Source organism: Adiantum capillus-veneris, chromosome 6 (assembly GCF_014529385.1).
Source record: "Adiantum capillus-veneris isolate H3 chromosome 6, ASM1452938v2, whole genome shotgun sequence".
Lineage (NCBI taxonomy): Eukaryota > Viridiplantae > Streptophyta > Polypodiopsida > Polypodiales > Pteridaceae > Adiantum > Adiantum capillus-veneris.
Window position 1 is genome coordinate 125073115 of NC_140936.1, and position 24695 is coordinate 125097809.

Below are 24695 nucleotides of genomic sequence, written 5' to 3' on the forward strand. Positions count from 1 at the left end.
AGATGAGGATGAAGTGTTTCCATTGAGTGCTTGTGAGAGACAATTGCCTCCAGGAACCACTATCACCAATGAAACAAGAGATTTTGTGCATGCCTTTTGGACATTAGAGACCAGTGTTTCACCTAACAAGAAGGACATATGCAATAAGAGAATTGGAAGGAAAAGTGTCGTCAAACATCCTATGCATCTACTCGAGAGTCATCTACTGGATGACTCTCAGATACCAACAACTCTTAGAATTTGTAATTTTTTTGACAATCCTTAAGGCTGATTTGGTCAAGATAGTACCAAATTTGGTAGTCTGCTATATGGCAGTGGGTGTGTACAGTACCTTACAAAGGTTATATATAGTACGAGTGCATTCCTATGTAGTTCCAACACTGGCCTGCATAGAACCAAAGCCCTTGTGCAATACCAAATTTGGTGTTCAATTGTTTACTAGAGTGATGGTGCATCCATGTTACTTGAAACACATTTCTAGAACCCCTAAGTGGGCAAGTGAATTCTTTTTCTCCTATCTAGACAGAATACATCTTTTTCTCCTCATGATTTACTGGTTTTCTTGCTATTCTTCACTTCCTCTATTGAATATTTGAGATTGATGTACATTATTTGTCAAGCTATGTACCAACTTTCCTCAAACCAGTACCAAAATAATACTAACCAGCACCAACAAAGCTAATCAGTACCAAAGTGATGACAAGCAGTACCAAAATTTGGTACTGTAGAATTCTTTACACAAGTTCATGCACAACACTATGAGCATTTGGTGCAAGACAATGGATCCAAGCTGCAACTATGTATTTGCAACTTTAGGGTTTCAAATACAAGTGATGCATAGAAGGGTCTCCAAAACCTGATAGACAACATGACTCACTACCAACATGAAGTGAACAGTGCAAAATTCTTGAGAAAATTTGGTACTAAATAGCACCAATTTTGGTACTGGATAGCTCCAAATTTGACTCTGTTCTAACACCAAATTTGGTATTGTTCTAGCACCAAATTTTGTACATTTTCACCATTGTAATAACACCAATGTCAGGGATTTCAAAAAATATGCTTTAGACTACAAACTACTAGAACACACAAGAAAAGACACACGAAAAGACACTAGAGATCGAAAAGATCCCAAGACAGTGTACCAAAGAACTGGTTCTGCATATTATAATATACGACATGATACAAAATTTCACCAAGTAACACAGTTCAAGAATCTCCTAGGTCAGGGGGATCAAATCTGTAAGAGTAACCCTCCATCTGTATGAAGTAATCAGCAACATATCTAGAAATATCATCTTCTATGTCAAAGATAGGGTTCTTACAAGTGTACGTTGTTGGGTACCGATTACGTATCCATCCGAGCAACCACGACAAAATGAGTTCCACCAAGTACAAAGGGTATTCTTTTCCTACCATAATTGGGTAGTATGATCTGATTGCAAGAAAATTCTCATAGTTATTTTTAGTGACTTGTATCGACAGTTATACACTAGAATTGTGTTGCTAGCATCAAAATCCTGCTGCCTTGCCCACACCATCCGTAGGTTCTTCAAGGAAACAGGCTTCTCACCCACCGCTTTGGGCACGTGTGGCACTTCCGCCATGCTCTGCCGCCAGGTCTCGCAGTCTTCTTGGCAGAGTATATCTGACATGCCAAAGAGCAGGTTAGAAGTATGTGTAACTTAACCTCTGAAATACTCGAGGCTTACATGAGTTACCTGCAAAGTACTTCTGCATCACATGTTGGGGGAAGCAAGCGTTTAACATACCTAACACCTTTTTCCTTCTACAACCGGAACACAAAATTGTATTGGATTTCTTTTTAAGAGTTATATGAACTCCTCAACATCTAGCCTTACAAGACAAATTAGCGAGTTATTGAGTATGACGATCCATGATTCAAGCCTCTTGTCCAAAACCCAAAGGCCTTCTGGAAGTTTGTTGCAACTTGTTAATAACACCCCATTAGGATAAAGCGCAATCATCCACTTGGGTTTAGCAGCCACATTAGGCACAAGTGTTGTGTTTGCTGGTGGCTCATCTAGCCACCAAGATTTTACTACAACACCAACAGTTCATATCAGTGGGGATGAAAATAGACAGTGAGATCATCATATCATAAAACAAAAACTGATGTGATACCAAAAGTTACCAAATTTAGTACTCAATACTACCAATTTGGTACTGTATTGTGCAATACTTAGTTTGGAAATGGTACTCAACAGTACCATTTTGGTACTGTATTCTGCAATACTTAGTTTGGAAATGGTACTCAATACTACCAATTTGGTACTATATTGTGCAATACTTAGTTTGGAAATGGTACTCAACAGTACCATTATGGTACTGTATTGTGCAATACTTAGTTTGGAAATGAATAGTAACATTGGAACACACTTACAAGCTGAACACACCATAGTCTTATAAAGATAAAAAGAGATGAAAGACAGAGGCCAAAATTTGAATTGATTCGGTGAAATGAAAAGCACATTGTGAGAAATACATTTGCATGTCAGAAGGGCTACAATTTGCATGCACGAGTCAACTGGTCACGGGCATGATTGTGCTTCTTTATTTGCACACAAAAAAGCTCCAACAGGGTTTCCAAATCAAAAGAATCACCTGGCAGATTTTGTGCAGCATCACCAGCTGTTGGATCCACACCCCCGTCGGTGCTGTTCACTTTTGCATCCTCTGCTGCCACTTCCTCCTTGGCATTCTTATCCCCATCCCTGTTCGTTGCTTTGCGTGCCTTCCCCTTTTCTACATGTTCCCCTTTCCTGGCATCCGTCCCTTTCCATTTCTTGGCATCATTTGCCCTTTTTCCTCCTTGGCATCCGCCCCCATCTTGTCCTCCCTCTGATCCCCTGCTTGGTCTCTTCCCCTACCCCTTTAGGTTCTTCCACCCCCTAGTTGGTCTCTTCCCCTGCCCCTTCAGGTTCTTCCACTCCCTTCTTGTCCATTGCACCTTCCCCTTACATATTCTCATCCTTGCTAGTGATATGCTCTTTAGACATCGAGTCAGCAACATCTAGTCTGGAAGCATCTAGCTCCACTTCCTGAGGGACTTTACCTCCCACATTGTCTTTGTTCTCCTTAACATATTTGTCATGTTTCCTTCAATGTCTCCCATGGTATCACAGTATTGGCTCTTCTCAATCTCTTTCCCTTCCACACTACCATACTTTAAATCATGGATAACATCCCCTACCTCTTTAGTAACTCATCCTCCTCCCATATACAACTTGCACTAGACTTTGTGGCACCCTGTACATCGTTGATCGCCTCTCCATTTCTTCCACTGGGTCCAGCCGCTGCAACATCCTCCTCCTCTGCAAAAACAAAAAAAGACAACATTTACTTTCAAACAACCTCACATACAGCGCAAGTAAGCATATGATTTGTAGAACACGCACATAATTACCCTTCACAAGATGATTCCTAGTGACCCACGACTTTTCCACCTCATGGATCACCATAGTACAACCAAGTTTGGCACAATGATCCCTGCTTTGTAGCAAAGCACTAAAGCAAAGGGGATGATACTAATGTCGGCACTCAATCATAAAGGTTCTAACAACCCCTACAGACTCCAATAGCTCACCACATGGAACTGTTATGGAATTGATATTTTATTATTTATTGCAGCTGACAGGTAGAAAATACTGGGACCGAGCTAGGCCTATGCGAATGAAAGTATATACATTGTACATTTTATTATTCAAGTGCTCTTTTATGAGCTTTGGCCATTTATGACCGGCCGGCCAGTTTGTACTCAATTTGACCATTCAAGAAATCTATAAAACAAATACGTGCAAGAGGGAAATGGTCACTCTTGCACGGGGGGAGATTGCACCCAGTGCTCGTGTCTGTTCTTCTCTTCTCTTCTCTTATCTCTCGTCGTGCCGACGTAGCACTCCACTCTAGGAAGTGCGCCTACACGTGCGCTGTCTTGCTCTTTGTCTCTCCCTGTTCGTGTACAGCTTGGATTATGCACTGTGTGATTCGAGGTATGCATATTTGTTCGTTTCATAGCTTGTAGTATATTGTTTTTGCTATATTGCAGGGCTCGCGACGCTTCCGTCTGTAGCAGTGGTATCAAAGCTTGCAAAAACGCTCTTGGCAGTACTAGAAACATGCTCACGATGAGCATGGTGATGAATCACGTCCCACAGCTAAGTTTGTTTACTTTACTTCTTTTATTAGCATAATGCTTAACATGTTTGTGCGTAAAATGGTTATGTGATTCAATTAAAATAAGACTAGTTTGATTAGGAGTTTAATTAATACAAATTAGCATGGAACGAAGAATAAGAAAAGCTTCATGCATCATAGAAACAATCAACTCAAATGACGAAGAAGAAGTAGAGTCGAAGTTTTTACATCAGATGAAGATATCAAGAGAGGTGTCTAAAATTTGTTTGATGAGTTTTGCATTCATGACCAATTATTCAAGAAGATCGAGGGAATTGAGATAACAATGGGTGCCTCTAAGAGAGCTCGTAGACCTGCACACTAATTCTCGACTCAAGCCCCAATAGATAACCTATTTGCCACACTCGGGTGCACACCATCGTGGGAAAGAGGTGGGAAACACGACTTGCAAACATTGAAATATATTCTCTGTTGCAATTTCAGTGGCGTGCGAAGCTTGGCAACTTGACTTCACAGAAAAGCATTAAGCGCACAAGGAAGGGGGAGCGCTGAGGAGGCTCATGAGACAAAAGACTATGGCACCAACTTAACTGCCAGTGCTCACACAATAGAGACCATTGCATGCCCACAAAGCAAGGCTAGCATGCGAGTAGCCGTCTTCGGACACACTGCAGTCCTCTATGGCGTGTACCATGGAGATCCATAGTGCACTCTCTCTCCTTGTTGTATGCGGATGATGTAGTGCTTCTAGCACACACTTTAGAAGATGCACAAAAGCTTATGGTTGTCCTTGAGAACTTTTGCTTGCATAGTGGGCTGATTGTAAATGAATCCAAAACAAAGGTTATGCTTGTGAAAACCAACCATAAGGAGAAGCCATGCATTGTGTACAACAAGGAGACACTTGAAGTTGTTGAGAGCTTTAAGTACCTTGGCCTTGAGGTTCCATCCAATCACAAGTGGCATGAATGTGCTATGCGTCGTTTGGAAGCGGGAAAGAGAGCATATTATGCATTTGAGAACATGTGTAATGCGGGAAACATCAAGTGTTGGGTTCTCAAGAAGTATCTTTTTGATGCATTGGTGACACCGGTTCTTCTTTATGGAGTTGAAGTGTGGGGCGGGAGCATCTCAAAGTCTACTTGGAAAGAGTTTGAGAATGTCCAAAAGCGTTTTCTTACAAACTTTCTCCAAGTTAAGACACAAACACCATATATGCTCCTACTTCTTGAGTCGGGATCTCTTCCAATTGAGGTTATGGGCATGGAAAGGGTTGTGGAGTACATGATAAAGATGCGTCAAAACCCCTCACATCGACTTCCTACAATTGCATGGGAAGCAAGCAAAAAAGTTCAAAAGACGCATAAAAGCAAGATCTTGAGCACGGGATGGATGCAAGACATAAAGAAGTGGTTTGGGAGATGGGATGCATTACACTTGCTACATGATGCTTCAATTGACTCTCAAGTGAATGAAGCTTTTCTACAACGCCAATGTATTACGGCTTGGGAGAAATCCGGTGGGTCACGCTTCATACATTACACCACCTATATTGCCCCCAACTACAAAACCATGTTCTTCGCTGAGAGAGGAAACCGTACTCACACTTACATGATTGAGCCTATTCCCTTGTCCGCGATACGCACTATCGCAGCAATTCGGCTTAGCTCCCATTTCCTTCGATGCGAGATAGGGCGTTGGGGCAATGGAGAAGAGTCAAGTCGATTGTGCACATTATGCTCATTGCAAGTTCGAGAGTCTGAGTACCACACACTACTAGAGTGCTCAGCTTTTGATCACATCCGAACTTGCTTCTCTCACATTTTCAGCCATAACTTAGACCTACACACTTTCCTCTCCCAGCCAAAGTGTGGGCTCTCCATTGCGACTCTCATCACTACAATTTTGGAGCATCGAGAGTCACTCATCAGCCATACACATACTACATCACATGTAACTTTGGTCCCATAGGTCATATTTGACCTCCGAGGACGATAATAAAATCTATCTATCTATCTCTCTCTCTCTCTCTCTCTCTCTCTCTCTCTCTCTCTCTCTCTCTCTCTCTCTCTCTCTCTCTCTCTCTCTCTCTCTCTCTCTCTCTCTCTCTCTCTCTCTCTCTCTCTCTCTCTCTCTCTCTCTTTCACACAGATCACGGATGGCCCTTTCGTAGTTTTCTGCCCGTTTCGCGCCCTCTTAGCCTTTGGTGTATTCCCATGCAGAGCGACACCAACCACAGCAGTCACTCTCTCTCTCTCTCTCTCTCTCTCTCTCTCTCTCTCTCTCTCTCTCTCTCTCTCTCTCTCTCTCTCTCTCTCTCTCTCTCTCTCAGTCGGTAGCCACCCGACTCCCTCTCTTTGCCGGCCATGCTGAAGTTGTGGTTAAATACATGTAAGCACACAGCTGTGTGGGCACCACCTTCTCTTTAATCCCATGCCACACACACAGGCGCCTATAGCCAATTGAACACTCTCTTGCATGGCCAACAACCAACCCTCGCTGTCAATCTTCTCGGCCCTATTTCTCCTTTTCATCTACACCCACGGTTGGTCCCTTTTTCACTCGTAGTCGCAACCACCATCTTTTTGATGGCCATGCAGCAAAATAACTGCAGCTTTGCCGACAAGCATCCACCACTCTCACACCTACGCACTACATTCACCTTCCTTTTGGCATGCACAGGCGGCTGCACTTAATCCATCCCCAGCCAGTGAACTCTCCTTTTCGCATGCGGCAGCAAGAGCTCACGCAATGAAATGGAAACACAAACTGTGTTTTCATGTGATGAGCAACAACGTAAGAAGCATAAGCACCGTGAACGCCCACTTTTCCAATAGATGTCTTGACACTCTCTCTTTCTCTCTCTACACAACCGCCACAAATCCTCCCCTATCGACCTCCACTATGATCCATGCAGAGTTGACGTTGCCTAACCACCTCACCGACTCTGGCGTGTCCATACTGCATACAATAGTAGCTTCTCGACCACCACCTCAATGTGCAAGCTTACACTGACGACATGGAGAGAATTTTAGATGGGTTATTACCTCATGACGACTCTATCGGAGATAGAACACCTGGGAGTAGGCTGGAGACGAGCTCTATTCTAGCTCACAAGTTGTGGTTGGAAAGATATGGCATGCCTTATGTTCGAGCAGGTGCCATCTATAGAGGTGAGCCGCCGGCTCCTGTTCCGATACCTCCACCAAGGAGAAATGGTCACCTCATTCCTACCAGCTTTTAGAAGTTCATTCAAATATGCAGCAACAGACTCCCACCAAGTGACGCAGGTTATTTTAACCATTATCAAAACTGAAGATCTTCCCAATTGATGATTGTGTCTTCAGGATCCAGCTTCTTACGAGGTGATCCTGCCTCTAAAAGCATCCTTGTGATCTTTTCACTCAATATCAGTTTCTCCTTTCCATGGGCAAGCACAGTAGTACCCCATGCATTACTAACAGCTACACTTGATGAATTAATGGCTGCAGCTACAGTGAATCACACCCCGGCCAAACTCACGCTCTACACCACACTCATCCTTACCCTTAGTTTCCAGAAGGCCGTGCATCGCTCAGCGACAGCCTTGACCACTAGCCAGCGCAGTGGTACTATTAGATGACCGACCAAACCTTGAGCGTGCCTCACCCATGCTCCAACACCTTGAGGTAGGCGGCAGCTTCAGATCATTCTACAGAGTGAAGTAGTTGCTCATGGCGTGCATGGCAGCCTAGTGGCGATAAGCAAGCAGCAATAGATATTGGCGCTATCAAGAGGCAAGAAGCCAGAAGACAACTCCAACCAACAGCACGCCTTGCACCTCTCTCTCTCTCTCTCTCTCTCTCTCTCTCTCTCTCTCTCTCTCTCTCTCTCTCTCTCTCTCTCTCTCTCTCTCTCTCTCTCTCTCTCTCTCTCTCTCTCTCTCTCTCTCTCGTCCCAGTATGCCTACTTACAGAGGCGGGTATTGACGATGCTGCCGACACCTTTTCTTTAATTTTTATTTCCTTCACTTCATTTTCATCTGTACCCAGGCATTGGATTAGATTGTTAAATTTACATGGATTGTATCAATTTGACCTATCTATAATTTTGGCCTTTTTCAGACGTTTAATACGACATTTCATTTCATTTCTTTATCTCTCGTCGGCCTCCCAATATGATTTCTAATCACGACGAACATTGAGGAAAATCTTCAACAAACATTGAGGAAGCTTTCTTAGATAAACACCTACTGTCGGGCAACCACGAAAAGCGACAATGATGTTGACGATTTTTAGAATGATGCTTTTAGGGTTTTAATTTCAATCTTTCACTTTACTTCATTTTATTTTAGTACCCAAACATTGGATTAGATTCACACTAATTGTATCAATTTTGACTCAAAATGTAATTCAACGGCGTTTAATGTAACATTTTATTTCTCGCCTTTTTGCTGCATCTGAAACCTCCACACCAGTGCCCCCCCCCCCCCCCCCCCCCCAACACACAACTAAGACTACTTGTAGAAGCGGACATCCACAACACTCTTCCGTGACTAATGCAATACTTTTAGCGACGACGCCTAATGTCGGGCATCCACAGGACTTGACGATGTGACGCTGATTTTAGTTTCATTTTTCTATATAGACATTGTATTAGATCCATAAGGACTGTATTAGTTTGCTCTTATAGGTAATTTGTATAAGTTGCAAACTCTCATATCACATACCTAGTACAAGTTTAGAAGAGAAGCTTAAGTTTTTGGTCTTGCCAGACATTTTCTTGATGCATATTCTTGATGTCTGATTGGCAATGTCCGAAAGAGCAACTAAGGTCAAATCAATTTCGCGTTGCTTTCCCTATTCATGGACCAATCTACTATTTAACTAGTCAATGCCCTTTCACAATTATAAATAATAAATTTCACAATGTTAAGAACGTTAGGGACAACAACTAGCGATATCAAGGGGACAACTCCATTTATTCAAACAATAACAATCTACAGTATATTGATTCCATCACACTTTTCGATTAATCAGAGGCTCATCAGTGTAAATGACTTTTGCTAATTATAGTTCTCTCCTACTTGTATCTCTCTCCCCACGCACAGACCACTACATATTTCAGATGCAGTACATCATGCAGAGTCTAATGATTTAAAAAGAGCAACCAGGTAAGTTCTCTCCGCATTTTCATTTTGGGTTTTGGAAAATCTTCTCAGAAACACAAGTAATTATACACTGATAGCACTCTCTCAGATACTCATCGTGCTACACATATTTCTTAATACCATTCCACAGAGAGCAACAACTTCAACACATCTAGCTTACTTATCATCTTGATTATCATTTATTTCTTGAAAGAAGGCATGGCTCTTTTCATTACCTGCATCCTCTAACATTGTGCCAATACTTGTATTAAACGAAATTGCTATTGTGGTCATTTCACATTGAGATATGCACCTACTCACGTGAGTCGCGGTGCTTTTTGGTTAAATACCAATTTGTCAGTACTTTGTTACTCAATTTTACTCCAATATGGTATGAAATAGGTAGTATATTTTTTTTATGTTTTTAGGCCTTGCCTCGTCCATTGGTCACATGCACACAGATCCGCCGATTTAGGTAGTGTGTAAATGCTCATCTTGGTGTAGATTCGCCGATTTAGGCAACACCAATTATCTGTGCCGATCCGCCGATTTACGTAGCACATTAACAATTTGCAGATCTATTCACAATGGTTAATGCGGATCCGCCGATATAGGCAGCATTAGTGCAGATTCGCCGATCTAAGCAGCACGTCTTATTGGTGTAGACTCGCCGATTGAGGCAACACCGATCACGAAATCATGCTGCAGTGTCTAGCCACCACTGCAACTGGTATGATTTTGTTACCCGGGTACATAATGACAGTGATTTGGATTTGAACTTATATTGTGAAATTGGAATTGGATTGGGATTTGGTATCTGGTGATTATTATGACAGTGTTTATTTGATGAGACTTGACATTATGAGATTAATGATGAGTGTGACCAATGATATCCTGATTCATCAGAGTATGACATATACTGCTTATTCTAGTGGTATGGGACACTAGAATAGGTAGTATGTGGATGACAGCAAGCATAAGCAATATTGTCTAAATTTATGAATTTTGTTACTATTTGATACAGATTTCTAATCATTGTTTTTTACAAGTATTATTTGCAGATTTCTATCTTCGCAACTGAGGACAGTTGCTTTCCAACGGAGAGGTATGTTATGGAATTGATATTTTATTATTTATTGCAGCTGACAGGTGGAAAATACTCGGACCGAGCTAGGCCTATGCGAATGAAAATATATACATTGTACATTTTATTATTCAAGTGCTCTTTTATGAGATTTGGCCATTTATGACCGGCCGGCCAGTTTGTACTCAATTTGACCATTCAAGAAATCTATAAAACAAATACGTGCAAGAGGGAAATGGTCACTCTTGCACGGGGGGAGATTGCACCCAGTGCTCGTGTTTGTTCTTCTCTTCTCTTCTCTTATCTCTCGCCATGCCGGCGTAGCACTCCACTCTAGGAGGTGCGCCTACACGTGCGCTATCTTGCTCTTTGTCTCTCCCTGTTCGTGTACAGCTTGGATTATGCGCTGTGTGATTCGAGGTATTCATATTTGTTCGTTTCATGGCTTGTAGTATATTGTTTTTGCTATATTGCAGGGCTCGCGATGCTTCCGTCTGTAGCAGGAACACACACGCCAAACATGTGGATTATACCCACCAAATCAACAACCTGCACCCTAGGATATAACATGAATCTCTTCCCACGCCTAACATCAGCAATCATCTGCTTCACAAAGAGGGGGTGGCCTTGTGCTTCCTTCCATGTTGCCTTCAGCATATCATACTCAGCTTGTTGCCAAACAACAACAAAGGGGGTACCATATTAGTACCACAAGCATGCACATTACTGTTGCAAGAGTCACTTTCCAAAAAAAAAAAAAACTAGACAGTGTACAGTTGAACATGCCTTTATTGTTGCTCAAAGAAAAGGTGGTAACATCAATGTAACCACTTCTCATGGTTCTTCTGCGAGTGGTAAATCACCTGTTTCTAATTCTTTTGTTGGCAAAAGTTCGTCTGGGAATTTTGGTGATAAGGGTAAAAAGAAGATGCGTTGCCATTATTGTAAAGCTAATGATCACTTGATCAAGGAGTGTCCTAAGTTGAAGGCCAAAGAGGCTAAGAAGAAAGAGTCAAAGAAGAAAGACGCTAGTTCCATTGCAAATGTTGGTTCCGCTACAAATACAGATCATTGAGTCTTGTGTGAAAGAAGTTTGTGATGTTGATTTTGATGTTGAATGGGATTTTAGTGCAGAGTGAACTTATGATACTAATGTCCATGATGCATGTTTGTCAGTTGATGCAGATGCTCAAGTGTGGTGCTACAAAGCACATTACCTCTCTCGAGGATCTCCCTCATGGGAATTCAGTCACTTGTGCCAAGAATGCCTCTTATCCGGTCAAGGAAGTTTGAAAGATTGTGCTTAATAGTGCAAATGGTAGTTCTTTCACAATTGTTGAGGGATGAAGAAGAATATTTTGTCTGTATCTGCACTTGCTAGACTTGGTCTTGTAGTCAAATTTGTGGATGACAGATGTACAATACATGATCTCAATTTTGGTGATGAAATTGTTGCATTTGGCACTTTTATATCGTGGTCTATATAAGATCACTTTATCTGACAAGTGTGGGTAGAATTTTGCAAATGTAGTTGTAGATTCCAAGGCCATTTTAGATGCAAATTTTTGGCATGCATCTTTGGGGCATCTAAATTTTTCTAGTTTACTGTGTTTGTAAAAATCTAATATTTTTTCTTCTTTGTGCTGCCTCTTGAAGGACCTATCAACTATGTTTGTAAGGTTGTATTTTGGGTAAGATGTAGCGTTTAAAGTTTCCAAAGGATGGCTCCATTAGGGCCACATGTAGGTTGCAACTTGTGCATAGTGATGTTTGTGGACCCATACAAACTCCGTCCTTGGGAAATTACCTTTACTTTGTGACTTTCATTGATGATTACTCTAGTCATGAATGGGTATATCCGCTTAAAGAAAAGTCCTAAGTACCTATGTGCTTCAAGCAGTTTTTGGCTATGGCTGAAAATGCAGTCTCGAAATGTACTATGGGCACCCTCCATTTTGATTGATGGGGGGAGTATATATCTCATGAGTTTAATGCATTTTTGGCTAGCTGTGGGATAAAACACGAATGTACAATGCCTTGCACACCCCAAAAAATTGGTGTTGCTGAGAGGAAAAATAAGTCACTTACAAAAATGGCACAATGTATGGTGAAGAGTCAAGCTTTGCTGCATTCGTTTTGGCTTGAGGCCATCATGTGTGCCACTATGTACTAAACACGTGTCCTACAAAAGCTTTGCAATCTATGACTCCATATGAAGCATGGCATGATAGATAGCCATCTATTGATCACATTCGTGCTTTTGGATGTTTGGCATATTCTTTGGTGCCACAAACGCAGTGTAGCAAATTGGATGATAAGGCTGTCAAATATATTTTTGTTGGTTATAGTGTTGAAAGCAGAGGTTACACGTTGTATCATCCACAAACAAAGTGTATCTTGGTCTCATGAGATGTGTTTGTGGAGGATTCTGTTCAACCCTTGATATCATGTACTAGAGACAATAATGTAAGCTCACAGGACTTTGCTGGTTCATACTTTGCGTGACAGTAAATTGGATGCACCTTTGTCTAGTCGTATTTGTTCAGGTTCTTGCCATGCATCTTATGCATTAGGTTGTTATGCTTTGGTTGTGTCTAGCTTACATGATGTTGAGGAGCCTCTATCTTTTGATGAAGCACATAATTCAAAAAATTGGATGGCTGCCATGTAATAAAAAAATGATGCACTTATAGAAAATCACACATGGACTTTATGTGATTGGCCTCCTAGGAAAAATGTCATTGATACAAAGTGGGTTTACAAGTTGAAATGCAAGTCGTATGGTGAGATTGATCACTATGTGCATTGGTAGCTCATTTTGGTTGGGATGTACATCAGTCAGACATTGTTACTGCTTTATTGAATGCTGACATATTTGAGCAAGTTTATGTAATGCAGCCTCACCATTTTGTCAAGTAAGAACAAGAGGATAAAGTGTGCAAATGTAAGAAATACTTGTATGGGTTGGAGCAATCTCCTCGTGCTTGGTATGAGAAGGCTGACAGTCATTTGGTCAAACGAGGCTTTTGTAATAGTCCAACAGAAAGCACATTGTATGTAAAGCGTGAGGGTGATGTACTTCTTATTCTGGTTTTCTTTGTGGATGATTTGCTGATCACTGGACCAAATGAGAGACATATTATTGAATTTAAGGCTGATTTGAATGCTACTTTGAGGATGAAATACTTGGGGTTGCTGCATCATCATTAGAGTATACAATCTAAGTAGTGTGATGGTGGTATTGCTTTGTGTCTAAAAAGTTACATAGAGACATTGATATGTAAGTTTGGACTTGAGTATTCTAAACCTATTGTCAATCCCATGGAAAAAGATTTGAAATTGAGTCTTTACCAAACTTTTGTTGGCTGCCTCATTTATGTATGCAACATATGGCCGGATATTTGCTTTGCAGTCTCATAGGTCAGCTCAAGGGGTTCACTATGTGTAAACCTACCATATCACGTGTGTTGAAGACATATTTGTAAAACCCCTTATCTGTGAAATTTTTTAGGAATATAATATATCATTTTCTGTTAAAATCTGTAAGGTTTTTTTCAAATTTGAAAAAATAGCATCCTTCTATATATATTTCTGTAAGTTTCAAGAACTTTAAATACCCTTCTGTAGAACTCACATGATAGGTTACATTTTTCTTAGGTGACCTCCCCGAGCAGGTCAGTAGATTTATGCATAGCCCAAGGTCTAAGCATGGGCAGGATGTCGAGAGGATTCTCCACTACTTGAGTGGCACCTTATATCTTGACTTGTTTTATCCCAAGGGCGGATCATTGCCGCTAGACCTACATGCTTTTTCAGACTCATATTGGGTTGCTTGTTTTGACACGCGAGTGTCCACAAGTGGTTTTTGTTTCATGCTTGGTAGTTCATGTATATCCTGGTTGAGCAAGAAGAAACCTACTGTGGCCACTTCTAGTTGTGAGGCTGATAACACGGAAGTCTTCACAACTATGGTTGAGTGTGTATAGCTCAATCGCCTTATAGATGATTTGGGTGATGGACAGGGCACTGCCAACACTATCTACACTGATAGTCAAATCACACTGGCAGTTGTGAAGAACCCACTTTTTCATGCTCGCACACAAAGCACATTGAGGTGCATTACTGCTATGTGAAGGAGAGGCTCTCAGCAGGAGAGACTAGCTTGGCTTATGTGCCAACACAGGACAACCTTACAGATCTTTTCACAAAGGCATTGTATCGTGAGAGTTTAAAGCTTTGCACAAAGCTTTGAGCTTATTCCCCTTTGTGGATTGATCATGTGCTCAGGACTTGGCACTTTCCTTTACCCTATGTGCCACATCTCGTTCACCGCATCACTCCCAGGGAGGGAGTTTTTACCACATACATGTGGTAGTGATGTGTGTGAACACATTTAGGACCACCGGGACATTTTCTCCCTCAATAGGAGGTCTTTTTTCCCATGCTTTGTGCATATTCCCATCATTCTAGGGTTATCTATCTTTCCATTTCACACTAAGTAATACACTCTCTGTTGTGTTCCTTGAGCTTCCTTCATCTTCTCTAAGATGTGTGTGTTTTTTTGCAACCCTAATTCCAACACTTTATTTTTCCCTCTCATCTCCCCCTTTTTGTATTCTCAATAAGAAAGTTTGTCATATCTAACAGTAATTGTGTGAATCTTGTTGCAAAGTGATTGTAAAACTTGTGTGTGTGTGTGTGTGTGTGTGTGTGTGTGTGTGTGTGTGTGTGTGTGTGTGTGTGTGTGTGTGTGTGTGTGTGTGTGTGAGAGAGAGAGAGAGAGAGAGAGGTGTGAACATCAAGTAACATAGCATTCTATTTCATTGCATACTATTATCAAATGAGAAAAAGTTACAAGGTTTATGTCACAAATCATCGTCTATATCAAACACACCAACCATTTCATCTACTTCATCCATATCTGAGCATTTTGAAGCTATCTCCCATTCCATATTATCGTCATCATCAACTTATGCAGCAATAGCTCCATGCCATTTGGAAGACACCATAGTGCTTTTATGCTGCTCTTGTTGCAATTTTTATTGGCTTATGGATAAGTCTCATGTTGCAAAAAACATACACCAAATTAGCAGTCCGTTTAGGATAAATGTAATTTTATTTTTTGGTATGCATTAAATTGAGTGTCGGCATGTTTCTCTCGCAGCTTCCACTGGATGCTGCAACAGATAAAACCCTTACTGCAATGTGTTATATCTCCACCATAGTCCTTCCACCATAGAGGCGCAATTGTTTTGGTAGGGGCATCTATATTCCATGGAAATTGAAACATACCAATTTTGTTAGCATAAGCAACTCAGTGATCATAAGCTTCTTTTCCACTGTCCCAACAGTTGGAAGCACACTGTTTTGAAGTCAGACCATGACTTCTTTGTTGACTAACTGCTGAAGCATTTTGAACTTAGGACCCAATACAAATGCCACACCATGCAATGACGTATACAAATGCACCTATCGCTTGTTGGTAGTTGTGATTATGGTAGCTTTATCCTTTGCACCAAAGCCAACGTGCTCTCTTAGCTTGCGTAAGGCCTCTAGCATATACCAATAAATTCAGCCAAAGATAAAATATTCTTTGTACTAGTTTTCAAAAGATCTACAAATGGTTTTGTCAGAGTGACAATCCTCTCTATATTATGCCAAAAAATTGGCGAGTTGACCAATTGTGCACATCTTGTAGCTACACTTTGATAGCTAGGATACTTGTTGAGCCATGCATCCCATCATTATCTACTACAATTTCAATCAATCTAGGCTTCACTTCTTACAAGGTGGCAAGAAAATAATATGCAGTAGAAAACCTTGCTGTACAAAGTATCTATAAAGTTTTATTGGGTGACTGTTTAAAAAAGAGCATATTAAAATTGATGCTCTCTGATAAATTTCACCACATGGTTTGCATCCAGTAGAGTTTGTTTTATGCAAAACATTTTACCAACGTTCTTTAAAAGCAAAGTAGAAGTATGCATAGCACATGGCACCCATATAATATTTGGGTACTTCACTTGGATAGCCCTTTCTGCAGCCTTGTAGTTGGATGCATTATTTGTGACAATTGCAAGCACATGCTTTGGTCCACCTACCCTTGCTATTGTGTGATCGTATACCCTTGATACAGAGTCACTCATTTTATCTTTCAACGAGGTGTGAATAGCTTCTAAAAACATAGACCCTCTAGGGTTGATAAGCATCACAATGATTAGCGGCTTATTCTGGCAGTTAGTCCATCCATCCAATGTTGTGGTGCAACCATACGTAGGAACAAAATCTACCATTGTGCACTCAAGGATGGACTCGATACTTTCTTTCATTTTATCTAAATACTCTGTGCGCATCTTGTTGTAATCAGGAAGCACAAACCATTTTTTGGTTGTGCTCATTAAAGCATCTTGAAATATGGGATTGCACATAGCATTGAATGGTATACCGCATGCCACAAAAATTGGCATCCATTTCAAGTGTAGCTCAAGCAGCCGCTGCTTATCTAATGCTTCATACAATGTCTGTCCATTATATGATGCTTTGCAAGATTTAGTTGTGCTACGGCCCGCTGGTACGTTGAAACGTGCCCATCAAGAGGAGTTGATTGAGAAGTAGGATCATTTACTTGCGTAAATACATGCTTTGTGATTGTAATTTGAATGAATATCTCTTGGCAAGACTATACACTTTTCCACATTGCCAAGGACGAGATGTATTCTTCCCTGTATGCATCTCGTGCACATAAGTCCACTCGTGTCCTTTCACCATGTTGCACAAGGATAATATATTGGTAGTAGCAAATTTAGCTATCAATTTTGAGATCAAAAACAATTTAAGCATTAAAAAACACAAACAATGCTCTATCTCTCAATCTAGTGATCAAATCTATCTATATTATCAATTAGAATATCTACCATGGTCAAAATCAATCTACAACTCTATATAATCAGTTTACAAGCAATGATGGTCTTTCATTCTCTATGTATCAAATCATGACAATCAATCCACATCGCTCAAAACAAAAAATGATAGAATCATTTAGAATGTATAGATTTCAATCATAGTGTTCATATTATAGCTTTCACAAATTACAATAATATATTTAGTCACTTATAATAAACAATGCATATAAATCACATCATTTGACATTGCACTATATCAATTTTTCTAAAGTGCAAACTTACAACTTTCACACATTACGATAATATATATATTAATCAAGCCTTGGAAAAGATTATCATTATTAAATGATAATCAATTGTAGACCTTGACAATTGCCATACCCATCTAAACTGCGAACATGAAGTTCTTACACTGATAGTCGTTTTTCGGCTATTCAAATTTCCATAGTGAGCTACCTCACCCTACCAAAATCACCCAACCACTATGGCTATCCCTACCATTTCACTGTACATAGGCGTGTGTGAGTTAGGAAATTTTTCCCATATCTCATTAAAATCCTCAACTAGCTAGTAATTTATGCTAGCTGAGTCAAAAAAATAAATAAAGAAAAAATATATATATATTATGGCCCATTTTTGTGTAAATATTGCATTGTATATATGGCCTAAATATAGGGATTTTTATAATTATTTTGGTATTTTATTTAAATATTTATACTTAAGTGTGTGTTTTATTAAACTTGTCTATGCCTTCTTTCATCCTCTTACACCATAAGTATATTTTTTGCCAATGTGTACATACTCTAACATTATATTTTTCTTTTATACAAATCACCCCCACATTTTCACCCTCACTCTCGTGAAAACAAAAAATTGATTTCTACTCCCTTAGTCACGTTTATTATATTATCATTTACTTGCATACCTTTTCCTCTTTCACCCAAAATAATACAAAGAGGGACCATATATCTTCCATATCCATAATTCCTTCATATTTGTAAATTTTGTTTTGCTCATTATTGTAACACCATGTGCTCATTGAGCTAAAATCCATGAATAGTCCATACACTAGTCCCACCATGTATATATTGCTTTATTCACCAATAATCCTCCTCCATGCATGTATTATGATATGACAAAGGAGGGGCTCACCTGGATACATTGTACAAATTCAACAAAGGAGGGGGCCACTAAAAGACTTTTGCAGGCATAAAAAACAGGCTTCTTGGTGAGATTTTTGACACCCATCTCCACTCCGAATTTGGAGTGGTGGTCAAAAGAGAACATGTGGACCAAAAGCTGAATAATCACCTCAAAAAGTGTGGTCAATTTTGGAGCAACCAACGGTGAGCTAGGAGTTTTTGAGTGGACCCCAGTCTGTCCACTTTTCTCACAAGTAGCCCATAGTCTTCTCTCACCTCTTTCCACACTTCTACACACACACACACACACACACACACACACTCATTCCTCTCAATCCCTCACTCAAACCTACACCTTTCATGGTTTCTCTCACCTTCTTCACCATTAACCTCCCCTCTTACTTCCATAGCTCTCATATGAGCTCCATGTACATACACCATCTCTATGCATCTCTCTATTACTTCCAAAGTACAATTCCATCTTACCCCTTCTCTATATACATAAAATTCATCATGTAAACCATTTTTAACCTATGAAAATTAAGAGATCTCATCAACTGAATTTCCATTTTCATCGCGATAATCAACCTTGGCGGCAGGGGCGTAAAGAAGAGAAGACAAAGAAGAAGATCGATAGTCATTTTGAGAGCCTACACAAGTAAGTCAAAAACTTCTTCAAGATTCACCATCACAAGGATTTCATCACTTCATTCAACCATCCAACCTATTCTACCCATTGTAAAAACATCATTAACCTTCTAGTGATTACTAACACTAACCACCAACATACTAACACAAACTAGCCATTGACCTAACCATAAAAGACACCTCACCTCAAGACATGTGCATATTAACTCTCTCTCTCTCTGTCTCTCTCTCTCTCTCTCTCTCTCTCTCTCTCTCTCTCTCTCTCTCTCTCTCCCCTTACTTAAAACTTTACTTTCACCTTATCTACCATCAATAATGCTCTCTTTCGACCCCACATCGATGACTCAAGCAGACAAAGAAGGCCCGCAATGTTTTGATATTCAAAAGAAATCATAATCCTGATTTGTTAGCTTGTAAATTAGGATTTCCAATAATGTTAATGAGGGGTCTCCAACCTATAAATAGGCTCCTCTCCTTATTGTAAAACAACCTCCAATATCTCACATAGCACCCCAACACTCTATGCGTGAGGAGAGACTTAGATGTAGCAACCGATTTGTGAGCTTCACTTTTATTGTAAGAGAAGCTTTCAAGCTATACATTACAAGTGAGAGAGCGTGAGTTCAAGAATTTCAAAACCACTGTTATATATGCTCCCCCATCATCAATAAATTGAGATTTGGTGCATCAAAGGCATGATTCGATGTTCAAATCTTCGTCCTTCCATTTATGCAATACGGTTTGGTGAATTCAAGGTGACTTGTGTATTTTGAGTTTCTATCGGTTGATCTTAGTGTTTTAGTGTGTTTTCATTGCCAACTTTGTGTCCATTGTAAGAGGGTATTGTCGTGAGAGGTCTCCCACACCCTAAGACAATGTGTGTGTGTTGGCAATGTTTATCATCCACTAAGCATTGAGTAGTTTTGTACAAGCTCTATGATAGCATCATAACGAACCATCCCCATTTGAAAGTCACAAATAAGGTATTATGAAAGATCCATTCCTCTCTCTCTTTTCCCTTTGCTCTTTCTCTAGCCCATTTTGTGTGTGTCTTGTTGGGAGCTTGCTTGTGTGTTTTTTGTGGCGCATCTTCTTAGTTGTGACAAAATCTCTCTTGCGTCCTAGTTCGCATACCATAACTAGGTGGTGCCCCTATTCTGTTTGGATTTGGCTGTGGGTTTGTTGTTGTGTTGTGATTGTGGTTGCCCCAGCCCTAATTGAGCAGCACGGGAGCCTTGAGGGGTGTTTAGAGGTCGCGTCTCTAGCTGTCCGCCCCGGACCGCCCCAATTTTGGTGTCCCCCACTGAGGAAGGCTTGTGTATTTTTGTGTAGGATCAACCTTTAGCATAGTCAAATAGTTTGTATGAATCACGAGAGTTTGTATGATCCTTTTATTCCTATTGGAAGGCAAAAGGTGCACATAATTGTTAGTACTAAGTTGCAATTTCAATGAGTAATTCGTAGGATTTCGGACCCTCTTAGGTTGGTTGAGATAAACGCTTCAGTAAATCCTTTTATTTTTCCTCTCATTAGGTACGACCTTAGTTTGGACGTCTATATTTTGTTGTTTTTTAAGAATTAGATCATGCATAGACCATGGATAATAACCCAGGAATAGAGGGTTTTCCCTTCCATTTCACTCCACACATTAGAGTAAACATTGGAATTAGTAGAAAACTCCATTTTCAACAACGTATGGTGTTCATGTTTGGTGCCCAAAGAGTAGGAGAAATTCTCACGTCACCAAACCCTATCATCCTACCTCTTATTGATTATCATAGGTCACTTGATGTGAATATTTTTATTTTGTTGTAGAATAGATTGCAATGTAGAAAATATTATTGTGTAAATCTTTTAAAGAAAGAAAAAACAAAAGCGTGTGTCACTTTGAAATCAATTCAATGGAGACCCAACGCCTAATGTCTGGATATCCTCTTTTCTTTGGAGAGCTTGGAGAGGATGTAGAACTATTTTTAGTGAATTTCAAGATGTCTTGCCGTATCAAGAGGATAGTAACTAATCAAGAACGTGTAGAAATGTTTGAGGTGGTACTTAGGAAATATGCTAGCACTTGGTTTGACTCTTTGCCTAAGGAAGTTAAGGGGAATTACACAGAAGTTTTGAATCGTTTCAAGAAATACTTCTTTGATCCCAAAACACTCAAAAACTATGGCAAGACATTGTTTCTCATAAGCAAAAAGACTTAGATGACTACTACTTGTACAAGCAAGAGTTTCTACGTCTTTGGGCTCTATGGATATGAAATGTTGCTAACCCTGGTGATGGTGCAGAATTTCTAAAGAAGGAGAGGTTCATAGCCAGACTCTTTTCTGACCTTAAGGTAAACGTTGAGGCGGGTGCACCTGCTACCTTTGATGCAGCTGAAACTAGGGCTGCTGAGAAATATAGGAAACTCAAGTGCTTAAGGGGGGAGATTCCAATAGAAGCTCTTCGACCGAAAGGTACGTCACAAGCATCAACATCTAGGGAGCTTCCTAAGGTAACGGCGGAAGTGATTGAGAAGTTAAATGAATCTTTAAGCAACCTGTCAATTCACCTTGCACAAGCTGTAGGTCCAAAGGGACAAGCAAAGAAGTTTGAAGAGCGAGATTCACGACCTAGGAGAGTCTTGCAATGTTGGAATTGCGGTGAGTCTAGACATGGGATGTATAATTGTCCTTGGCCCCGTGGGAAGCCAGGGAGACCTAACTTGAATTAACCAGTGATGAATGCAGGTGAAGGAACTGGTCAACAACCAAGGCTTCTACAAAGACCAAATGGACCAAGACCACCTCCACAAGGGGTAGAAAGTGTTCCACCTTTGCCAGATCCAAATGTGCATGTGGTAGAGGTGAAAAATTCAAATGAGGTTGACATGGAAGCAAATGGCATTAAGGGTGGCCGAGGAAAAGGTAAAGAGAAAGAAGGTGTCACATCACAGGGTGACTATGGACGAGGCAAGAAGGCAAAGGAGACCAAGGAAGCTAAGAGGACTCGACGTCGTATCAATCTCCAAGACTTCCCTCTTGGACATGGTATGGCTCCATACAACCTGTTGGAAGACATGCGAGATAAGGGTCCTGATATCTCATGGCCTCAATTCCTTGCATTATGTCCACAAGTTAGAAGGGATTTAACAAAGGCAATTAGCACTAGGAGAAAGGTAAAAGAGAGTGTGCATGTTGTAAAAATTGCACATGCTGAAATGAATGAGGATATTAAACCTGTGCTAGATTGTTACATTAAAGGAAGATTGGTTAGGAAAGGTCTAGTGGATGGGGGTGCATAAATTTTCATCATGACAGAGGGACTCGTGCAAAGACTAGGCATGCACATCCATGAGACACCTAAAATCAAAGTGAAGATGGCAAACAATAATAAAGCTAGGTGTGTAGGCATTTGTAAAAAAAATTTTGTAGAGGCCTTTGTCCTTAAGAAGGTAGTGGATTTCTATGTCATGTCTACCAAAGGAAATGGTTACCCATTTATCCTAGGAAGACCATGGCTAATGAAAATGCGAGCTTTGCAGGATTGGGAGAGTGGAAAGATAATTTGCAGGAATGACAATCATAAGAAGGTTGTCTTTGACATGAAGGAGCAACACCAAGAGGAGCTCCATGAAGAATCATCTCAAAGTGAGACGGAAGAAGATTGGACCAATAACACTTCAGAAGAAGAAAGTAGCGGCAGCATTACTGAAGAGGAGTCTTCCATTGAATTCATGGGGGTAAGGTTTAAGCAAAACAACTAGGAGACCTCTTGTCGAGGTTTGGAAGAGGTAGGTACTTAAGAGAACCAAAATGTGCAAGATGAAGGAATGTTAGAAGGTATGTTGTCTACAACACTTACAAAGGACGAAGGAGAGGAGTTCAAATGTGTGCTAAGGAAATTTCCTAGGCTTTTTTCTAAAGACTACAACGATGTGAGTGGAGTAGATGTTTTTCAACACAAGATTGAGTTGAAGCCAGAGGCCACACCTAAGGCTCAAAAGCTACGAAGGCTAGGAGTCATCAAGGAGAAGGCTCTACTCAAGGAGGTAAGAAAGCTTCTAGCAGCAGGTTTCATTTATCCAGTGGAGAATTCAGAGTGGGTATCTCCCGTTGTTGTCACTCCTAAGAAAAACGGCAAGTAGAGAGTGTGTGTGGATTATAGTCCACTCAATGAGGCAACAAAAAGAGATCACTTTTCCCTCCCATTTCAAGATGAGATACTAAATGAGGTAGCTGGTCATGAGAAGTACACTGTGTGTGATGGCTACTCAGGATACTTTCAAATAGGGATTGCTTTGGAGGACCAATTGAAAACAACCTTCATCACTCCTTAGGGTTGTTATGATTTTAGAGTTATGCCATTTGGCCTGACAAATGCTCCTGCAACTTTCCAACGTTTCATGAAATTGGTGTTTCAAGCATTCTTTGGAAAGTCAATCAGGGTGTTCATTGATGATTTTTGCATTTATAGCTCAAAATCATTGAATCTACAAAAGGTAGAAGAAGGTTTAAAAAAACTTTGCAACATGGGAGGTCAACTCAACCCCAACAAGTGCCACATAGGTGAGGATGAAGTGATCTTGCTTGGTCACAAGGTTTCCTATAAAGGTATTGAGGTGGATCCTTCAAAGGCAAAGGCTCTTATTGAGTTACCATCACCCAAGAATCTTAAGGAGGTCATCTCATTCATTCAAAAGGTGAAGTATATGTCACGCTTCATTCACTTAGCCTCGGAGTTACTTCACCCTTTGCAAAAGTTGACACAACAAGTAGAATTTGCATGGTGTGATGAGCTTGAAGAGTATTTTTGTAATATTAAAGTCATTCTGTCAGAGCTACCAACACTCATGCCTCCTTGTTGGGAATACACATTCTTTGTTAGCTCTAGTGTTGGGAAGGAAACGATTGGTGCAGTTTTGTTACAACAAGATCCCTATAGTCTCGGGATGAGACCCATGTACTTTGCTAGTAGGGTCATGAATGCTTTAGAGAGAGGCTACACAGAGGCAGAACTCATGATGCTTTCTCTCATGTTTGTAGTGAGAAAATGTAGATCCTACTTGCTACCAAAACCTTTTGTAATTCTAGCTCCTGCAGAAAATTTGTTCCCTTGGGTGTCATCTCAAATGAATCTTAGTACTACGATCTCAAAGTGGATTATGGAGTTGCAAGAGTTTCAATACTCTTTCAAGGTAGAAGATAGTGTGCATGCACAATTGGAAGGGATTCTCATGTATGAGGTACATGAGAAGGAAATAAGGTGCCTGAAGTAAAGACCCTACCATTGCCACCACCTAAAAATGAAAGAGAAGGTCAATCTACCAGGTTCAACTAGCAACAATGAAGTAGAATAAGACACACTACTTCATGGTTTGAAGATGTGCATTGGCCAAGGTATACAACGTCTCATGGTAAAGGGGGATGCACTTCTCATTGTTAAACAGATTTTAGGCATTTGGGCATGCAAGAATGAAAGCTTAAGGAAAAAAGTTCATGCCATTCTTAGGATGTTCAATCAGTTTGAAGAAGTGCAACTATACCATATTCCTAGGAAACAAAATGAAGATGCCGATTTACTTGCACAACAAGAAGCTACATGTGTTGAGAAATAAGTGCAGGTCATCATGGTGGCAGCAGCTGTCA